The 18983-nt window shown below is 44.4% G+C and overlaps 1 long non-coding RNA gene across 1 annotated transcript in view; it reads right to left on the bottom strand.

Moving 5' to 3' along the window:
• LOC125638516 (uncharacterized) overlaps positions 1-18983 on the bottom strand; it is a 38496-nt gene that overhangs the window by 18822 nt on the left and 691 nt on the right. The window contains exon 2 of the long non-coding RNA XR_007357250.2: positions 12289-12363. This is a non-coding gene — a long non-coding RNA (uncharacterized LOC125638516). The remainder of the gene's footprint in view (positions 1-12288; positions 12364-18983) is intronic.

The following is an 18983-nucleotide window of genomic DNA, read 5'->3' as shown; positions in this document are numbered from 1 at the left end:
ACCAAGTTATTAGATATTGTACTTGACCCCCTTTGAAAACAATGTACTGGGTGTAGTAAGTTTGTCAGGCATTCCTGTCACAGAACAGTGAGCCCTGTCAGTTGGCAGTGAGGGATTTAGGCTCAGACACTTACCTTGTAGAGGTGGAGGTGCCACTGACTCAGTTTCCCCTCTCATGATTGATTGAAGGGCTAAACTTACCCTACCCAAAAACAACTCACCCACTTACTGGCATAAGCAAGAACCCTGCAAAACAGACACTGTACATGAACACAAGCCTTCATTCTTCAGTACAGGGCTCACACTTTACCAAATGAAAAATGTGCCTCATTCTTCTGCCTGCTTGTAGACCTCCTCCCTGGCCTTTTCACAGGTTCCTTCCCCCTCAGCTAGACACCCCATTGCAATTCCAACCACCTTCACACTGAGGAAAGGTGCATGCATCCGATGAAGTGAGCTGTAGTTCACAAAAGCTTATGCTCAAATAAATGTGTTAGTCTCTAAGGTGCCACAAGTCCTCCTTTTCTTTTTGCGGATACAGACTAACACGGCTGCTACTCTGAAACCTGAGGAAAGGGAGTTTGCTCTCAGCCTAAAGGGAGCAGGACTGTAAGTAAAGCCTGCTACCATAGTTCTGATGCTTCCTGGGAACTGCAAGTCCTCAGCTCTGGGCAAAGGCAGTAATAATGGCCCAATCTGGAGCTGAGACAGCATAAAAGGTCAGTAAGCCAAATTACAAACTGTTGTAAAGATCTCTAATTTCTACTCTTACTATAGAATAATGTATCTTCCCTGCTAAAATACAACAGTGAATACTATTTTTAAACTTTTATTATCTGCTAAAGGCAGAAACCCAGTTGTTACTCAAAATCCCAAAAAGTGATTTGCAAAACATGCTAGCAATAAAAAACCCATAGACCCATAAACACAACACAAAAAAACCCATAAACACATGATTTGGCTATCGGCACTTTTGGTTACAGAACAAAGCAAAACAAATGTAATTTAAACTGAATTACATTTTCAGATTGTTTTCCAGCTTTTTCATGTATATTCATAAGAATTTTTTTTAAAGAAAGTTGAGCAATAAGAGGCATCAATTGACAGGCAAACAGTAGGGCAGTTTCATAAATAGCATGGTCTGGGTGGTAGAGATAACCAGGCGAGGCTGAGGGTGGGAAAAAAAATACACCTAGTCAGCTGATTCAGTCACTCTTTCAAAGGCACAGACATAGGCTGAAATTCTGGTTTTGGGTTACATGTACAAGAATATGTCTTCACACAAAAAATAAAAACTAGGGCAGCAAGTCTCAGCCCAGGTCAACTGATTGGGGGTGGGAGGAGTCACAGGGCTCACATTACAGGACTAAAACAGCAGCCTGAGTGGAAATGTCTAGACTAGAGAGTCTGAGGGCTTGACTACATTACCCGCTGGATCAACAGTCAGCGGTTGATCCAGTGGGGGTCAATTTATTGCCTCTAGTCTAGATGTGATAAATCGACCGCTGAGTGCTCTCCCGTTGACTCTGGTACTCCACCAGGGCAAGAGGCACAGGCAGAGTCAACAGGGGAGCATCAGCTGTTGACTTACTGCAGTGAAGACACTGTGGTAAGTAGATCTAAGTACATAGACTTCAGCTACGTTATTCACATAGCTGAAGTTGCTTAACTTAGATTGATTGCTGCCCACCCCCCAGCGTAGACCAGCTTGAGCTGTGAAACCCAGCAAGGAGGGAGGGTCTCAGAACCCAGCCTCCAACCTGAGTGGAAAGGTCTATGCTCCTACTTGGAGCTCTTGCTATGGGACTAAAGTTAGTTGACCTGGGCTCAGACTTGCTTCAGTGGGATTTTTCCCCCCAGTGTAGAAGTTCCTTTCTGGCTGTGGCTTTTCAGGGGACTCATTACTGCTGCAGCCCACCCCTGCCTCCCTCAGTACCTGCAGGCCCTCTATAGATTCTTGTGTTTAATTGTAGAGCAAGAGCTGACAGTTGGCAGAAGGGTGTCTGGCTAGTGGGTCTTGCCCACATGCTTAGAGTCCAATTGTCATATTTGGGGTTGGGAAGGAATCCTCCCCTCCCCCAGTGAGATTGGCAGAGACCATGGAGGTTGGTCACCTTCTTCTGAAGCAAGGGGCATGGATCACTTGTGCATTTAAACTAGTGTAAATGGTGGCATCTCTAACTTGAGTCTTTAAACTAAGATTTGTGGACTTCAAACTCAGCCAGAGTTTAGGGGTCTATTTCAGGAGTGGGTGGGTAAGGTTCTGTGGCCTGCAAAGTGCAGGAGGTGAGACTAGAGGATCATGATAGCTACTTCTGCCCTTAAAGTTTGAGGTCAGAGAGAGAAAGCAAAAGGACAGATTTGAAGGAGCAGGGAGAAGATAGAGGTCACCTTTTGACGGGAAGAGGTAATTGGTTCCAACTAAAGTGCTCTCCATGAAAAAGGTATGAAATGAAGAGTGGGAGAACATGACAAAAATAGCTTTGAGGAAAAGAGATTGAGCAGGCTGTAAGACCCCAGAGAGAGCAGAAAAGGAATGAGGACTCAGATGGTGGTGTGAGGGGGAGCAGCAAGGTGAAGACTAGGAGATAGAATTTGATTCACAAGAGGAGAGGAAGCCAGTGAAGGGGCTAAAAGAGGGAGATGGATGTGCTTGGAATGGAAGATCATGACAATCTTAATTGCAGCATTTTCCATAGATTGGAGAAAAATAAGACAGGATTCTATAGATAATAGGTGAATTCACTGGGAAACTGTCACAATGATAAGTTTTTCCAGGTAAAGACAGAGAAAGGGAATGAAGGCATACCCCTCTGCAGGCAGAAAGACAGAGAACTTGTGAAGCGTCAGGGTAAGGTCCCAGAGACTCCCTTCTGTAGCCTCAGCTTGTATTATGGATATGAATTATGCAATCAATTGTTGCCTGAAGCACAGAATACTGGTGAAGCAGCTTGGCGTTCAAACATGCTATTCTTTCTCCACCAAGACTTGCTTTTCATTGCAAGCCTGAAAGCACTTGTTAAACTCATGGTTAGTGAGGTTAAAAACAGTGATTCCAACTGCTCTGGGTGTGGAAGCTAGCAGAGCTAAATAAGGTAACAGGGAGAGCATTGTAATGCATATATTCTGAATGCAGATGTAGGCTGGAGATGGATCAAACCCAGGGCGCACAGCATCAGAACTGAGAAGGGAAAAGAGGAGGAGGACTTTGTGGATAGGATCCAAACAGTACTGTATGTAAATCCTTTTCTCCATTGCAGATGCTCAAGACTAAGAGAACATGGACTTTGGGAAGCAGGGTATTTGAGTGCTTCCCTGCTCCCCAAGCAGCACTCTTCAGCGGTAATCTGTGTGTGCCAGATGCATCAAGAAGAGAACACAAAATTAGTCAAAAAACACAAAATTAGTCAAACTTAAGAATCTCTTCCTCCCCCCTCTCCCCCCCGATTTCTCCAGCTTTGATAGACTTCCCTAAGGGCAGTATCAGGAGCTGAAAACAGCATAGGAGGGTGAGCCACAGCACCCAGAGGCCTCTCCATTAGCAAGAGGAAATGCATGAGAATCAAAAAAAGAAAATTATCCAGCTGTAAAGAGTCTATGAAAATGAGCTAGCACCTGGAATACTTTCGTGAGAGTAAAAGATGAGGCCATTCATACTATGCCATTTAAAATCTTCTAAATGATTTGGATTCTGTATTTTTCTTTGCCCCAGGTCAGGGAGGTTTGACCTGAATCACGGACTAATTTTATTAGACCTAGGCAAGAAGCTGCATGAATTTTCCTCATAACCTTCCTTCAGGTCATTTGGTTTCTTTACCAGTCCTCTTTAGGATTATTTTCTGAAATGTAGCTGAATACCAAGATATGGCCTATCAGGTGAATATGCGTAATCCTCTAGTACAGCAGGGCTTTCAGTGATGCTTGGCAGCATTTAAGGGATTTTGGTACCTTTTTTGCCTGATACAGGACAGCCCTTTTGCACTTCCTTCAGGACCTGCTGTGATGGAGCAGCCTGGTCATCAGTCACTGAGCAAGACCCCACAAAGGATATTTAATTCTGGCACACAAGTAGATTACAGCCCTCCTGCAGAGTAAAATCCTGAAAACTGCAAACCTTGCTATTCTAAAAACCTGATGTATTATATTTGAAACCTGACAGGTTTTTGCCTGTCTTCATGAACAAGGTCAGCTCCCAGACTACTGCACTGGGCAGCACAGCATGGGGAGGAAGTGACCAGCCCTCTGTGGAGAAAAGTGGTTCGGGACTATTTAGAAAAGCCGGACAAGCACAAGTCCATGGGTCCAGATGCGCTGCATCCGAGAGTGCTAAAGGAGTTGGTGGATGTGATTGCAGAGCCATTGGCCATTATCTTTGAAAACTCATGGCGATCGGGGGAAGTCCCGGACGACTGGAAAAAGGCTAATGTAGTGCCCATCTTTAAAAAACGGAAGGAGGATCCTGGGAACTACAGGCCAGTCAGCCTCACCTCAGTCCCTGGAAAAATCATGGAGCAGGTCCTCAAGGAATCAATCCTGAAGCACTTACACGAGAGGAAAGTGATCAGGAACAGTCAGCATGGATTCACCAGGGGCAAGTCATGCCTGACTAATCTAATTGCCTTCTATGATGAGAACTGGCTCTGTGGATGAGGGGAAAGAAGTGGATGTGTTCCTTGACTTTAGCAAAGCTTTTGACATGGTCTCCCACAGTATTCTTGCCAGCAAGTTAAAGAAGTATGGGCTGGATGAATGGACTATAAGGTGGATAGAAAGTTGGCTAGACTGTCGGGCTCAACGGGTAGTGATCAATGGCTCCATGTCTAGTTGGCAACTGGTATCAAGTGGAGTGCCCCAAGGGTCGGTCCTGGGGCCGGTTTTGTTCAATACCTTCATAAATGATCTGGAGGACGGTGTGGATTGCACCCTCAGAAAGTTTGCAGATGACACTAAACTGGGAGCAGTGGTAGATACGCTGGAGGGTAGGGATAGGATACAGAAGGACCTAGACAAATTAGAGGATTGGGTCAAAAGAAATCTGATGAGGTTCAACAAGGACAAGTGCAGAGTCCTGCACTTAGGACGGAAGAATCCAATGCACCACTACAGACTAGGGACTGAATGGCTAGGCAGCAGTTCTGCAGAAAAGGACCTAGGGGTGACAGTGGACGAGAAGCTGGATATGAGTCAACAGTGTGCCCTCGTTGCCAAGAAGGCCAATGGCATTTTGGGATGTATATGTAGGGGCATTGCCAGCAGATCGAGGGATGTGATTGTTCCCCTCTATTAGACATTGGTGAGGCGTCATATGGAGTACTGTGTCCCGTTTTGGGCCCCACACTACAAGAAGGATGTGAAAAATTGGAAAGAGTCCAGCGGAGGGCAACAAAAGTGATTAGGGGACTGGAACACATGACTTATGAGGAGAGGCTGAGGGAACTGGGATTGTTTAGTCTGCAGAAGAGAAGAATGAGGGGGGATTTGATAGCTGCTTGGAACCGCCTCTCAGGTAGTTGAAAAGAGGATGGATCTAGACTGTTCTCAGTGGTAGCTGATGACAGAACAAGGAGTAATGGTCTCAAGTTGCAGTGGGGGAGGTTTAGGTTGGATATTAGGAAAGACTTTTTCACTAGGAGGGTGGTGAAACACTGGAATGCGTTACCTAGGGAGGTGGTGGAATCTCCTTCCTTAGATATTTTTAAGGTCAGGCTTGAGAAAGCCCTGGCTGGGATGATTTAGTTGGGGATTGGTCCTGCTTTGAGCAGGGGGTTGGACTAGATGACCTCCTGAGGTCCCTTCCAACCCTGATATTCTATGATAGTAATGAATGACACCTGCTTCCACATAATGGAGGCTAAGTATTCAACAAACAAAAATGGACTGTCATTCCCTTCGCAGCTCCCCCAGTACACCCCTTAACACAGGCCTGGGAATGGGAACCTATGAAATCCAGGTTCCCCATTGCTATAGCAAAATTCTTTAATTATATCAGAGAATAACTATTTAAGGGTCTCAGTTAACTAAGCTCAATTTATATCTGACCTTTTTGACAGTTGAAGGTAGCACATTGAGTAAAGAGCCCCAAACCAAAGGCAGATCCGTTTCTTAATTCCTCTCCCCTTAAAAACCATCCCTAAGACATTCTGTGAAAGATAACAGCCAACTCTGAAGAAGCTGCCACCCTAAGACATTATTGAGTTCTTCCCAGCTAAAGGCCATGCACTTCACAGAAGTTGCCAGGCATTAAAAGACACCATTATAGAATGGAAGCAAATCTAGACTCCGTAACTGACCAGCTGTCAACAAAAATAGGTCAGAGTCAATGCCCAATCCCTGCAGCATGAAGGAAAAGAGAAAAAGCAAAGGACTTCCAGGCTAGCAAGGAAACAGCATATAGAAACTATTCAACAGACTGGAGGGAAAGGCCACCATCCTGCTGACTAAATCAATGAAGTCCTGGCCACCCTCATGTACTAGCACAAACAGCAAAGCAGGGGACAACCAGTAGTATCTGTTTAAAAAAAATAGTTAATATTCCTCTGAATCTGGCCCAAAAGGCCCAGGGGAGTATCCAGACACTAGCCAGTGCCACAACATTGAGGACAAGATTGTCAGCAATCAAAACCCATCTCTGAAAGATTCTAGAAAGGAGCCAGTGCCATTTCTGCAGGCAGCCTTACACCTTCTCCTCAGCCACCTCCCAATTCCTTAGAATATAACGTTCTGATCCAAAAAAGTTCCCTGTCACAGGGTACATCAATCACCACTGGTCTGGCACCTCCTCCTGGTCACTCAGAGGATTAGCTCAAGGGCAACACCCCACCCCATCCATCCACAGTTTGCACACCATCACTGTCTCTGCCTCTTGCAGCCTCAGGAACCACGTCCTCTTCATGGCTGGGCCCTCCGGCCATGTCACCATCCATGTTTCCCCTTCCAGGTGTCAGTATCGCAGTCCAATAAACTTGCCACTTCCCCAGTGGAGAGTGAGGGGGACCTGGGCCTGCCCACTACCCCAGGTCTTTATCCAGGGACCGTGTCAATGGCAGCCTCATAATGCTCTCCTTGGAACTGGCCACCACTTTTCCCTGGGCCTCTTTCACTGCACCTACTTTGCCCTTACCAGAGGGCCTTCAAGCACTGCACTGTCCATGGTGCTAGTGCTCATTCCACCTGCTGGGAGCCAGCCTTCACTCCCTGGGCTCCAGGCTGCTACTAGGCTGAGTAGGCTTTGCACCTCCTCTTATCTGAGCCTGCATTGGTGGCTCCCTGCAACTCCTCCCTGATTGGCTGGACCTCACACAGCCTCTCTGGGCTGCCAGAAAGGACTCCCCTCCACTGCTCCCTGCTAAGGTTAACCCTTCCTACACCTGTGTGGGGCCAACATCTCATCACAACCCCCAACACTTTAATCCCAGAGGTGCCCTATAGCAATTGTTGGGGCAACAAAGGGAGGGACCCCTACATTGCCAAGAGCCCAATAAGATCAAATTGCTCTTAGCCCAGTAAATGGAGGCAGAAGATGCCCTATGCATACATAAGCACAGAGTGCCTGCATGTCACTATCAGATGTGATAAAAACTGATTTCAGCTTAGACTGACAAATGAACTGGGAAAACATCCCGTACCCTTACACAGAAAGCCAGACAGCTTCAGAGAAGGTGCAGGAATGGCTCCAAACTAAGAGCCTACAGCTTCCCAGACAGAGGATGCCCCTGACAAATGCCTCTGCAGACTGGAAAGCAATGGCTAAGACCCTTGATTATCTTTAGGGCACCAAAAAGACTGGCCCAATACCAAAACCTTCCAACTTCTTTAAAAGATAACCATGGTTAACGCTATCAAAGGCCTTTTCCTGGTCCATTGAAACAAACTGCACACCCAGATTACAAAGTGTGCTAACAGTAAAAACATCATGAATTAAAAACAGATCAAAAACAGAGCAGTTAGGAATACAATGTTTGATCCGGGTGTATCAAACAGTCCGGAAGTCAATTGGCTAAGGCAGTGGATAAAGTCTTATAATCAGAACAGAGAAGAGAAATAGGTCTCAAGTTATGTAAGTCACACAGAGGTTCCCTTTGTTGTACAGCAGGGTGATCGCAGCCCTGCAGTAACTGAAGGGCAGATCCTTCTCCTGGATACACTCCAGCACCCCTAGAAAAAAAAGTCAGGACTGATCAGATGCCAGAAACACTTGTAGAATTCAGGTGGCAGCCCATCACTCACTGGGGCCTGGCCTGTAGACAGCTTCTGGACTGCATCAGAGAGCTCCCACAGCGACATCTCTGTTCCTCACCAGTCAGATGGGTAACCCCTGGTACAGAGCCTCCACTGCCAGCACAACACAGGCATCAGGCAAGTACAGAGTATTGTAAAAAGAAACAGCTGCTTTCCAGATCTCAGCAGCATCAGCCTCAGAAAACATCTGGCAGCTGGAGGCTAAAAATCTGCTGACAGTCTGTGCACTTTCTCCATCCCAGAAAAAAAACCTTGTGGGAGTGTCAGTTCCAGAAAGATGCATAAAATGGGCCTAAACCAGGGCTCCTTGCACATTCTCTTCCAACAAGCACCTCAGTTAAGGTTTGGTGAATCTGCACTGGGTTTCCCATATCAAGGTTGCCACAGAGACTCAAGATGTCTTGTTCCAGGGCACAAGGACCATGTGGCAGCCTGGGTATACTACTGGCAGAACAGGTAGATCTGGATCTTTTCAAAATCCCATCACTTTCTCAGGGACTCATGCAGCAGCTAGTGCTACTGCCAAAGCTCCCAAAACACAGAAAATATCTGGGTGAAATTCAAGTCCTGTAATAATCTGGTTTTTAAATGGCAGTGGGAAATACAGGCAGGAAGAGGGAGACACACTGACAAACAATGATAATCAGACATGGAAGCGAGTAGGAGACATGGAAGACTGAACAAATATATTCACACTGGCCTTCATGGTATAAAAGTGATCCTGTCTAGCCCCTGAGGCCTGATTGGGAGTAGCTTTCAGCCAAAAGTACTGCCTAACAGTGGGGTGAAAGAACCTTCAAACATCTACTAGCTCAAAGGTTTGCAGGAGATGATACAGTTCCTTGTCTGAGTATATGGCTCCTCATGATTCCTGTCTAAAACAATCTACAGTTCAATAGAAATTCCCTCCCAGGACAATAATAGTATCAGGGCCACATCCAAGCACAGCATGTGCAAGTGTCTGCAGAAAAGAGACATGATCTCATCCCAGAGTAGTAGCATTCACAGTAAAAAGATGAAAAACAATAGCGTCAGTATGCGTCTCTACCCAGAGGAGCTGGCCTTACACAATTTCCTTCACAGAGGAGATCTGTGCCCCTGCAATTTGGGGGGGGAGGGGGAGGGAGGGAAAGAGAAGAGAAGAGAAAAACTGCTAACCCAGGAGTGACATTGAAGCCATGGCTCAAGAAAGCTTCCTCATCCCATTCCTTCAACCAACTCCCGATTGTCAGGGTTTGAGTGCATCTCTTGCAAAGAGACAACCTGTTTTGTCTGAGAAATTCAAAGAGTTGTGCCCTTTTATGACATCCCCACATGCATTAATACAGAGCCAAAACTGAGCAGCACCATAGAGACTGGAAGGAGAGAGCTGAACAGAAGAGAGAAGCAATGGAAAGTAGAAGTACTTGGAACAAAATGAGCTGTTGGGAGGTCTACAGATCTTGAAAAATCCACACAAGGTTCCTCACCTCTCTCAACAACTTTGAGAAGGAAATTTTTCCTATAATCAGCCGAGGTATGTCTCAAGACAAGGGCAGCTGAATGAACAAAGTGCTGTAAAACAGGGACATAGGCCTTGACCTCAGGTCCCCGCTTCCCTTTAGTGCTCTCCAAAAAGTCCTTAATCTCCTTCACACTGTACCCAGCCTTCCTATATAGCTGACTGGGACATCAGGGACCAGAGAGATCATAGTCATCCTCTTCATCTCTCCCAGACTCCACCCACTAAGTAGAACATTGAGCCACCACTGTAACATTCCCATCATTCACGAATCAGAAATTCATTGGGAATATGGATATGCCAGTTGCTCCCAAGAGTGCTAGGCAGTGCAGCCCCAGGCTGGGAGCCGGTGTCATCACTGCAGCATGCAGGATCAGGAGCTTGAGGACTCACCATGCTCTGGGAAGACAGTACCCCACTGGGAGCTCCTCACACGGAGCTACCACCCAGCACAACACTATCCTCTTTCTCAGGGCACAGAGCTCCATCAGCAGCGACTGCCAGCAGCTTAGGGGCCTCCAAAGTCTTAGCCCTTTTATAGTCTCACATAAGTCTAATTTGTCAGTCTGCTCTTCACCCCCATCTCTAGAACCTCTGATTTCTCTGCAGGGAGGTGCTCCTCAACCTCCAGGAGGGAAGTGATGGGGTCACAACTGAGGGTTCCTCTTGTAGGTGGGGGGGCTGCTCCCTGTACAATGGCAGACCACATATGGGGGGACAGAAACTGGCAGTGCAGGCTCGGTGTCCTGATGGTCCCTTGACATTCCAGCCCCCTCCTCCCCACTATCCTGGGGCCCCATGTTCTTACCAGGGACCCAAACCAGCATTGCATGGGCAGAAACCCCTCAAATGTCACCACACAGGAAACATTTTGTGTTTTCAGAGGTAGCAAGCACTGTATAATCTATGTGGTGCTTTAAAACCCAGTTAATCATCTTGAAAAGTGAGTAAGACAGTGAAGTGGCAAAATCTGTAGATGACACAAAACTAGGTTAGTCAAGGCTAGAGAAGACTAAAAAAACAGGTGATTGGAAAACACAGTGGCAGATGTAATTCAATGTTCACAATGCAAGGTAAAGCACATCAGAAGGAATAACTTCCATTACTCAGATTCTGCAGGCAACTAACATACCCCTTCAGGAAAAAGGCCTGGGCATTATTGTGGACAGCACACTGAAAATCTACTTAGAGCTTTTCAGAACAGATGCCTTAGTTTAGTAGGATTACCTTTACAATTCACTTTTTCTGTGCAAGCAGCAGGGAAAAGTCATTATTACATTAAATACAAGCTGTGGCTTCTAAACAAACTATTTCATGGTCTTTTCTCCCCTGGCCTTCTGTCTGAAAAAATTTCCCACCATTGAACCCCTAGTGCTGCACTAATGTAGATGAGGCTCCAGGCAGTCACAGCTATTTTAAGCCCAGGTTTACATGACATGGTACAAGCAATGCAGAGTTTTACAGTGTTAGCACCATTAAAATATTAATAGTGTTAGGAAAAAAAGGCTAGTGTAGGCAAAGCCTCTGTGTGTATATATGTATATACATACACACATTAAATGTATCCTAAATAAAATGGTGGTAGCTAAGAGGTCAATTGTGGAACAATATGATAAATTGCACTGATCATGTACCTTTAATTCTTTATCTGCACTCCGCTTGCTAATCCATCTCCACTGGATCTACTTCTAACATTCCAAACCTCTCATCAGCTTCATTGAGCTGCCATAAAACAGTCTCCTCCTTTCCGCCAAATGATGAAATTCTTTCTTCCCTGTTCTCCTCCCCCACCAATAAAATTACAATAGTTTGTGTTATAAGATATGACCAGAGGTTAGGGTGCTAGCTTAGGACTTCAGAGCTCTGTCATAGATGCCTGTGTGTTCTTGGACAAGTCACATAGAATCTCTGTACCTTGGTTTCCTAACTATAGGATGGGCATAAGTAGTACTTCCCTACCTCACATGGGTATTGTGAGGATAAATAAAAGATGGTGAGGTGCTCAGGTACTACAGCAATGGAGGTTGTATAAGAATCTCAACTAGCTAGATAGATATGCAATGTCCAGTTCTGGACTAATGATGGCTTAAGGTCCCACATCTCAAGAATTATCAGGGCTAAAGAGAGCTGGGAATCCCCCTTTAACAAAGATAGTTTAATTTGTTTCTCTCTCATTGAAGAGGATGAGGTATTAGATCATAACAGCCCAATATTAATTATAGTAAAACTGTTTGAGATTTTGGAGGTTTTTGTGGTACCAGTTATAATTTTTCCTCTTTGTTTTCTGCTTCTAGAAAGAGTACAAAGTGTTACAAAAAATGGTACCCCAGTAAAAATGTATAAAGCTTTCTGTAAAGCATACAGAACACACACAATGGTTGTCCATGTGTAAATTATGAGGTCATCCCAATTGAGCACCAATAAAGTTTTTGTAACATCCCACAAAATGATCTCTCTCACACACACACACACACACTTCAGAGCCTCTCTCATCTTTAAAAAAAATTTGGGTTTTGGGTCATCATTCATTCACACAAAATACCACTTACAAGACTAGAAACAGCTGTGCTTTAGTGTGGTCTGAATGCACCTCTGGGTTCTGCTGGGCTCCTGAAGCTTGACTCCTGTGAGGAGAGACACAATATTGATACCAAAATTGTATTAATACAACTTTTATTCTTTTAATAGTTGGTAATTACAAATCTGCTTGTATCTTAACTTAATATTAGATATAGCTACAAGTTGTAGCCAGGATGTTTGAAAATATAATACCAGTGTATCTTTTTAGTTAATTATGTTATAAAATATTCAGGCTACTTAAAGAAATGGCAGGAAGTGTCTACTCTGTCCCCAAGGATAAGCGAATGTCAGGAAGATATTCCTTCCTTAGCCGTAAAGCCATAAAACCATGTTTAGAAAAAGCTGCATTTTACACTTTACCATGCTTTAATTTTATACTATTTTCTTTTGTCCTATGTTTAAAAAGATATATTGGCTACTGAAATGTAGGCTTGGCACAAAATATTTAATAAAATTTTAATTGCTATAACAGATTGTAACGCTAAGGAGCTTGGATTAAGAGACAAACACTAACAGTGTTTTATCTAGACCAGATCCTGTCCCTATGTATAAGATACCAACTAGTCCAAATGTAATCCTTATATCAAGAAAGCAAATCATGTGAAACATTCTCTAAAACATGAAAGACCTGATGGAAAAAAGAAAAGGAGTACTTGTGGCACCTTAGAGACTAACCAATTTATTTGAGCATAAGCTTTCGTGAGCTACAGCTCAAAGTGAGCTGTAGCTCACGAAAGCTTATGTTCAAATAAATTGGTTAGTCTCTAAGGTGCCACAAGTACTCCTTTTCTTTTTGCGAATACGGACTAACACGGCTGTTACTCTGAAACCTGATGGAAAAAGGAATGTAGAGTTGTGTTATAAATCCACAGGTAAATTGTGCCTCTATCAACCTCCACACTTTTGCAAGAAAAATCGCTTCTTGTGTCTTTAAGCCTCTAGAGGGAAAACATTTGTTGGAATGTTTTAAACCTTTTGTTTATTTCTTAAATGTTTAAATGGCAAACGTCTTTATGAAATGCATGCTTCCAAATATGTTAGCTAAATGCAAAGCTCCTAATATCATTGCCATGTAAATTACAAAATGCTTTTATGTTCCAACATGGATTCTAAGGACCTTGCTAAATTAATTACTAATGTAAGAAGCCATTTTAAGTATAGAATATTTATATTAATGGAAAAAAATTAAATACTGGCACTGCTCAAATAACTCTCTAATCCAACACAGGAAGAATCATCCTTCCAAAAGTGATCATTTAGTTTCAACAACTACTTACTTAAACTACTGACTTTCTTTAAAAATCATTGAATATTAAAAGACTGCTTCAAAAACTGAAAACTTTTACATGAACAGGAAGTTGGACATTCAGAAAACAGAATTTTGTTTCCTATCAAATTCTAATGAAATTGAAAGACTATCTCAGAAAATTGTTTAATAAAAAAGAGTTAAAACTAAGTTTAAAAATTATTTGATGCTTTCCTGGCACAAGTAGAAAAAAGACAATTAAACGTTGAATATGCATTAGGCAGATTTCATCTTCAGGAGCTAAAGGTGTCACCTCAGCAAACCCCAAAGGCATGGAGCCAATGAAAGAATGACAGCAACCAACTTTGAATCAGCCAGCCTGTAAGAAGTGTATTTTCCTAATTTCATGGAAATAGGAAGGAAGTATAAAAAAAACACACCAGCGCAAGCACCACTCACACACATACACACACCCCTTCTGCCAACCTGCATTAACAGGAAGCACAAAGCACTCATCAACTTATCCTGATTATGTCTACAAGCAAGCTGCCAAGACTAAAGAAGATGCTAACCCAAGAAACCCTCTCCAATACTTCAACATGGATTGGTAAGTATCACAGGCACAGACTTACCCAGCAGCACCTCCTGCTGGTCATCTCAGGGAATTAGCATCCAGCCTCCAGAGCGCCCTCTTCCAGCCAGTATCTCACCACCCCAGGCCCCCATGCCCCCTGGCAGTACTCCCACAGTTCTGGGTCTCCCCTTCCCAGGGGAACCCCCACCCACTATCCCCACCTCACCTCAGTCTTAGGCTACTGCCAGTCACCAACTAGCCCCCTCTCCCTGGGGCAGACTGCAGTATAAGCCAGTCATCACAGGCAAGGGGGTTTAGACCTGCTGCCTCTGCCTACCAGTGGCTGCCCCTGCAACCCCCGTACCTAATAGGCCTTCCCAGGCCTGCAGCCTAGGGCTTTCCTAGGCCCAAGCTCCCCAGCTCTGCTCCCAATCTAGGTACTTTCTCAGCCCTTACAGCCAGGTCCCTCTCTCTCCAAGCTAAAGAGAATCTTTGCTAGAACTGCTGGCTCAAAGCTTTTAGAGCCAGCGGGGCCCTGATTGGGGCGTGGCCCTCAGCGGCCACCACTTCCCCCAATCAGCTGGGGTTTTACTCCCTTCCCCAGCCCTAGCCCTCTGCAGGGCTTTTCCAATCCTTTCAGGGCTGGAGTGGGTGCTCACCTGCTACAGTAAGAGAAAGTTAGCTAAAACACTGCCAAGAAATTTGATTTAAAATGCTTGTAATAATCTTGTTGGGATATGGAAATGCTGTTGTAACTTAAAATATTTACAGTTCTTATTTTAATCACCAAATGGTTAGACTATATATTCCTGAAGAGGAGACAAGGCTAAACATTGGCAAACAGAGAAAAAACAGTGGAATTTAATTGAATATAAATTTCTTAATATTCATGTTTGGCCTGTCTCAAGACAGTTCATTAAATGGCTTCTTCTAAGTACTGATTTATATACCTCCTTCAATGTCATAGGATTTAATTACAATTGCTTCCTGTGTCCATCTCTAAACTGACTGATTATTATTATTAATAACTGGACAGGTTTCACTTGCCCTTAAATTATTTTGCCTCCACATGAACAGTTTTAAAGTATCTAATAAGATATTAAGACTGAATTCACAGTAATTTGGGAAACAATATACTTTGGTCTTAACTTACCAAATGAAGACTGCCCCCTAGCTAGTCCCTTCTCAAAGGTGTAAACTCTGCTAAAATCTCTTCACAGACAGAAATAAAGAAGAGATTGTAACCGAAGTAACCAGTCTATCAATTGTGTTCTGTCATTTGTGTTGTTTCGTTTAATGTTTTTGTTTCCTTTTCTGAATGATAAAATAGCCATGGTTAATCGCTGTGATTATTTTGTTTTGTCTCAATCATGGTGTTCTGTAAGGTAATTTAAAAAATAACGCTGTGACTAAAATAGTGAGAGTTACATCCCCAAGATGGCAATAAGAGACACAATTAGAAAGAGCTGGCCTACCATTTCTTGATTCTCTAAACTAAATTGTTTTAGTAATTTTTAAAATAAAATTACTTGGCGTCCAACAATTTTAAATTATTTCTTTCTATCCCACACTTCCCTTATTACTAGCCTTATTTATGTGTATTGTCATAGTGCCTAGGAATCCCAATCATAGCCCAGGATCCATAGGCACTGTACAAACACAAAACAAAAAGACAGTCCCTGCCCCAAGGAGCTTACATAAGGCTCACATGCCTTGCTGGGATTCCTGAGCTTGGCTCTCCCTCGAGGGGGCTCTGATGCCCAACTTGGGCTTTGCTGGGTTCCTTGCACTTTGCTCCTTTCTGATTGCGCTGTAGAGAAAAGTGGTCATATTTGGTGGGGCCAAAATAAGCTGTCATTCACAATAGACCTTCATTGTCTTCATCTAACATTATCTTTCCTCTCCATTCTTAAATGCTCTGATGAGCAATGAGTTAACAATGTTAACATTTAAAGTACTAACACTGGCATCTCAGTCCCCATTGAGATGAATGGGTCAGATTACACCTCTCAGAACTATTGTTGCAGGTTCTGCAAACACAAGCTGATGTCACAGCGTCCCTTAGCCTCAAAAGTGTGACCTGAGCGTATCTCAGCAACCATTGTAACAGTTAGCGACTTCATTTTTAAAAAAATATATCTTAGACTCTGGAAAACAAGAAGGCAGCATAAAAGAGCTGCCTTCTTGTGTGAATCCTGATCTAGGCTTTCATAGTTCACTCATCATCCTGGTATCTGATCACTTGCTTGAGTAGGTCTAGAGAATAAGAAGCTTATCCTTATTCTTCAGAAATTAGATGGCAACTGTTAAACTTTAAACGGCGAGCCTATCATTAGCCCATTAAAGATGCTGGGATTTTTTTAAAATGGAGACTATGGACTGTGGCTAGTGTTAAATCTCCAATGGGAAGCTTGTGGCAAGCACTACAGAACCAGAAATGAGAAAAATAAGGGTTGCACAGTATGAAATCTGCTCCTAACTCACATTCAGCAGTTTCAGAAAAGTCATTCTTGCCTATACTTCTAAACTAACTGAAAATAGGCCCACCATACAGTGTCATAAAACTATAATATTTTCTCCACCACTTGGTTCCAGACAGTAAGTGCATGCATTATTTATAGAAAATAATTGCAAGACAATTAGCTCAGTGAACGTAATCATTTCTGAATGGGAGTAGGTAGTGAGACACAAAAAGCATATGGTATTTTACAAACTGTTTATAAATTTTAAAGGCAGTGAAAAGAAGCATAGACTTGATTCATCAAGAACAAGAAGAGAAAAGAAATTTTCCCAAGGGTTTGCCAGAGATTATATTGATCAGGCCCTTCATTTAAGGTTTATTTTTACACATTATATCACTTCTGATGTTTTCCTACAATACAGACATCTCTGAACTATGATTTAGGATTTCAAAGTGTTCCTGTTTCTGTTCTCTAGTTAATCTTTAGAAGCTGAGGTCTTTGACAGAAGACAGGTTTGGCTTTCCAACCAGAGAGAAAACCCAGATATACAATGAAATGTGACCCAGAACTCTCTTAAAGTGCATCCCTTGCTTTCCTATGAGGTTTACCCAAAGAGATGGATTGCCTGCAGTATTTACAGCCTCTTAGCACCACTCTGCTTTTTTCTTGTCCTCCCACATTTCCACTCCATCTCTCTCTTATTTGATATACCCCTTCTCTTCCTGTGTACAGCCTCCTGAGGAAAAAGGCTTGTTCATGCTCCCCTGAAATCCCTGTGCCACCTTCTCCTCATATCTGCCTTCATTTTTGCCCCCTCCTTTTTTCTGAACTCTTTCTGTCCTCCTTACCATCATTTTTATGGGCTTCTCCTCACATCCCTCCTCTTTTTTGTGCCTCTTTGAACTACTCCCTCCTCCATTTTATTGCCTATTCCTTTCCTTCTCCGCTCCTCCTCCCCCCATTTTTTAACCTTGTTGCCACTCCTGGACTTTGCACCTCTCTCCCTGTCCCTCTATTTTTGCAGAGCTTTTGACGTTGTCCCATGTTGACACTTCTTCACCCTTACTCCTTGTATTTTTGTACCTATCTGCTCTTCCCTCATTTTTTCCTTCCTCTTCCCCACCCGCATTTTGTGCTCTCCCTCCTTCCTGATCTTCTGTCCCATCACCCTCTGCTCAACACACTTAATCATGGCTTCATCTTTGTGATTTACACTTCTTGGTTTCACTGAATTAATTTACACATCCAAATCTCAGAATTTTGTATTTGTCCATCGACTGAAATAAGCAAATGAGTATATGGACCCCATGTACGTATGCGTGTGTTTCCTGTTTGCCTAAAATCTGGAAATAAGCAGATAATCAGTAGGTGTACGTGTGTGTGTGCGTGCGTCCATCATCTGGACATAAGCAAGTGTGTGTGAGAGAGAGAGAGAGAGAGAGAGAGGGAGAGGGAGACCAGGACATAAGTAACTGAGTGTCTGTGTTAGTGTGACATCTGGACTTAAGTAATTGAGTATATATGCCTCTGTGTGTGAGAGAGAGAGAGATGGACTTAACTGTGTGTCAGGGTGGGGGGTTTGTGGGACGTAATTTTGTGTGTGTGTGTGTGTGCGTGTGTGAGGAGTGCTGGCAGGGGTGAAAGTAACATAGAAGACTTACCTGTATGGGGGCCTGGCTCCAGGCCCCTGGAATGGACAGGGCCTCACATGGAAGGGGCAGGGCTGGGGTCAGCCTCCCCCAGCCAGCCCAGCCGCACTGCCTGGCCCCTGCCGCACTGCCTGGCCCCTGCCGCCTGGGGCTCTAGCCGCAATTTTAAAGGGCTGGGGGCTCCCGCCGCCCCCTACCCCTCCCCCCGCACCTTTCACCTCTGTGTGCTGGAACAATTTGTATAGTGGGGGTGCTGAGAGCCACTGAACCAAACTGTAAACCCTGTATATGATGGAAACCACTTCAAGCCAGGGGGTGCGGCCCCTATGAGCTGCGTGTGGGGAAGGTGTGTGTGTGTGTGAGACAGAGAGAGAGAGAGAGAGATCTGGATGTCAGTAACTGAGTATATGTGCTGGAGTGTGTGTGGGGGGGCCCGCGCCCCTCATTTGGCCGCAAGCAAGGTAGCGTGTGTCAGCGCCCATCACTTGCCACAACAAGTATGTTCATGTTTCCTCCCCTGGAAGACGGGCGGGAAAGTTTGTGCCGGAGTGGGACGCTCTCCGGAGCAGGCCCCCAGGGGAGCAGGCCAAGCCCAGCCCAGCAGAGGCTGGGTGTCATTATCCGGCGTTGGGCTGGTCCCTGGCCCCTTCCCGCCCCTCGGCCACGACTGGGAGGAGGATGGCAGCGCTTGTGCACTGGGCGCTCCCGCCGCTGGGGAGAGCTGTGCCCGCGC

Source organism: Caretta caretta, chromosome 6 (genome assembly GCF_965140235.1).
Source record: "Caretta caretta isolate rCarCar2 chromosome 6, rCarCar1.hap1, whole genome shotgun sequence".
In the NCBI taxonomy this organism is placed as follows: domain Eukaryota; kingdom Metazoa; phylum Chordata; order Testudines; family Cheloniidae; genus Caretta; species Caretta caretta.
Note: the sequence above shows the minus strand (reverse complement) of the source record. Positions and strands in the feature narration are given on the sequence as shown.